Consider the following 2,580-nt stretch of genomic DNA (forward strand, 5'->3'; position numbering starts at 1 on the left):
TGAGTTCTTGTGGTCTCAATGCTTGGACTGAAATAATTGTGGTTCGGTGCTAAGGGCGGGCTCGAACCACCAAGCTTCCAGCCAAATGCAGTGACAATTTGATACACAGAAACTGGCCATGCAGATGTCCGAAAGCAGAGGGGTTGAGGAGAGTCCGACAGCAAGGACTCACACTGTTTTCAGACTCAGTTGACCTGAGCAGCGGCAAACACAACAACGAAAACGCAGACAGCCTACAGAGGTTCTGCTTTGTTCAGCTGTTTGCAGTGGAGCAACCGCTGGTAGCGGTGGGATCCGAACCCACGACTCGTTAGAGACTGGAGCTTAAATCCAGCGCCTTAGACCACTCGGCCACAGTACCACAGAGGCGCAGACCGCCAAAATCTCATTACTAGCGTTTCAGCATCGCTTCACTTCAGGCACTGACAGATCGCGCATTCAGTAACGAACGTGGAACAATTTCGAAAGTATTTGAAAGGGTTTGCAAGGTTTGCACTGTTTGGACAATAGCACGAAGCTGAATTGGCTTCGGCAGTTTTCCCTGGAGCTTCAGGGCTGAGGAATGGCCTTACAGAATTTTATAAGGACATGAGGGAGACGGACAGAGAAAAGAGTCAGGGAGTAATTTTTCACAAGGTACTTGAGTTCAATGCGAGATAACATTGGTTTAATGTGAGAACAGTAATATTTAAAGGGGATGTGAGGGACACTTGTTTTGAACACAGACATTTCCGTGTGTACAGAATGAATTGTCATATTTAGGGGCAGAGACTGGTGCGCTCACAACATTTCAAAGGCAGCTGAAAGGGTTCGGAGAGATAAGGGACAAATTTTGGCAAATATTGGTTAGATTAATTTCGGTTATCTGTTTAGCAGTGGCAAGTTAGATAGCAGGGTCTGTTTCCGTGCTTGGCAACTCTGAGACGCTCCAAAAGCTGACACCAGCTTGAATAGACCATTTGATAAAAAAAAACGCTTGCTATTTGTTACTCAGCGCGTTTGGCTATTTTTCCGGGAGAGTGGAGTTTGGCTGAAGAAAAATACCACACAAATTGTGTTACCCCCTCAGCACTCCAGCGAATCCAAAAACTGACAGCTCTTAGCGTGGAACAGAAGCAAAACAGAAAAGGCGGAACCATTGGCAGACACACTGGCATGCTGACCTTGAGGGAGTGCGATTCGTCTATGTCATGTACTGCTCACACAAACGGCAGCGAGACAATTCCAAACCGTGCTTCCAAACATACTGCAGCGTGTTTGGCGGAGCTGGGAAGATGGTTTGCAGCATTTTCCTCACATTTCTGGGTGACATCCTCAGGGCTGCAGAGTCTGTTGTGAAGCGCTGCTGTCCTGGGGCAGTTGGAATTGATTTGGTTTCATTCCCGCTCCTTCCGGTTTTTGGGGTTACAGACTGGGTCCAGATGAATCTGTTTATTGATGGAATCCGCGGATGAGTGCCCTGCTTCTAGAAATTCTCTCTCTGCCTTCTGTTAGCCCTGTCATATTACAATTGTGCAGTTCTCACCAAACCTTGCCGTCTGGACGGATTACTACTCGGGACAGCTGGTCCGTGACAATTCGGGACTGTCACACAATATCTTTGCCAAGAATGGATATCCCCCCGATTTCATTCCCAGATGTCTGGCACACACGAAGTTCACAACGAGGCAATTTGAAAAGCATACTCCCCTTTATTAAAATAAATTGCTGGGAACTGACAGTCAGACTCCTCTGAACACACTGGGTTACAACAGACACATAAACCGACAGCCTCACTCAGACAAAACTCCCCAGAACACAACACCCAATACCCATCATGTACCAACGTGGCAGCATCTGTGGAGAGAAACAGGTTTAATGTTTCAGATTGACAGAACCAGACTAGTTATGCATTTTATTGTTTTAATGCTAGAGTAATTGTCTGTTTTACTTAGCAAATCAGCATATTTATCAGAATATTACATTAGTCGCGAAATGTCAACATTCTGAATGTCAACCGACTTTTCTGGGTGTAATGCTGATTCCGTTGCCTTGAGCTGCTGAAACGCTGGCCTTCAATTGTTCTTTTTTATTCCCCTTTCTGTCAGTGAGCACCCATTTTAAATGGAGAGTTTCTATTCCGTTGCCTTGAGCTGGTGAAACGCTGGCCTTCAATTGTTCTTTTTTATTCCCCTTTCTGTCAGTGAGCACCCATTTTAAATGGAAAGTTTCTATTTTCAGGCTCGCCCTCAATACGCGTCTCTACTCGTCTATCATTTCCTCTGCGTATCAACCTCACTCTCTTCCACATGCCCCCACTCTCTGTCTATCAATATCCCTTATTTTCCATTTCTGCTGTGTGAAAAGTCTGACATTCGGAGATAGTTTGAGAGTAGACCTCCTAAGCATAATTGCCAAAATTGTTTGGTGCATTAGCCAAAAGGAATTGGGTCTGTGTGGGTTACTCTCTGGAGGGATAGTGTGGGGCCGATGGGCCTGTTTCCAAGCGATAGGGAATCTAACCACCCTGTTCGAAACTCATTCGTGGCGTAGGACGCCATTCAATTCCATTCCAGGATCTAGAACCAAAAGCACTGTCGG

The 2,580-nt window shown here is 45.9% G+C and overlaps 1 non-coding gene across 1 annotated transcript; it reads right to left on the bottom strand.

Moving 5' to 3' along the window:
* Positions 1-279: 279 nt before the first annotated feature.
* trnal-uaa (transfer RNA leucine (anticodon UAA)) lies at positions 280-361 on the bottom strand. Its single transcript has one exon. It is a non-coding gene; the product is annotated as a tRNA-Leu (tRNA).
* Between the last annotated feature and the right edge of the window lie 2,219 nt (positions 362-2,580).

Source organism: Chiloscyllium punctatum, chromosome 34 (genome assembly GCF_047496795.1).
Source record: "Chiloscyllium punctatum isolate Juve2018m chromosome 34, sChiPun1.3, whole genome shotgun sequence".
Classification (NCBI taxonomy): Eukaryota; Metazoa; Chordata; class Chondrichthyes; order Orectolobiformes; family Hemiscylliidae; genus Chiloscyllium; species Chiloscyllium punctatum.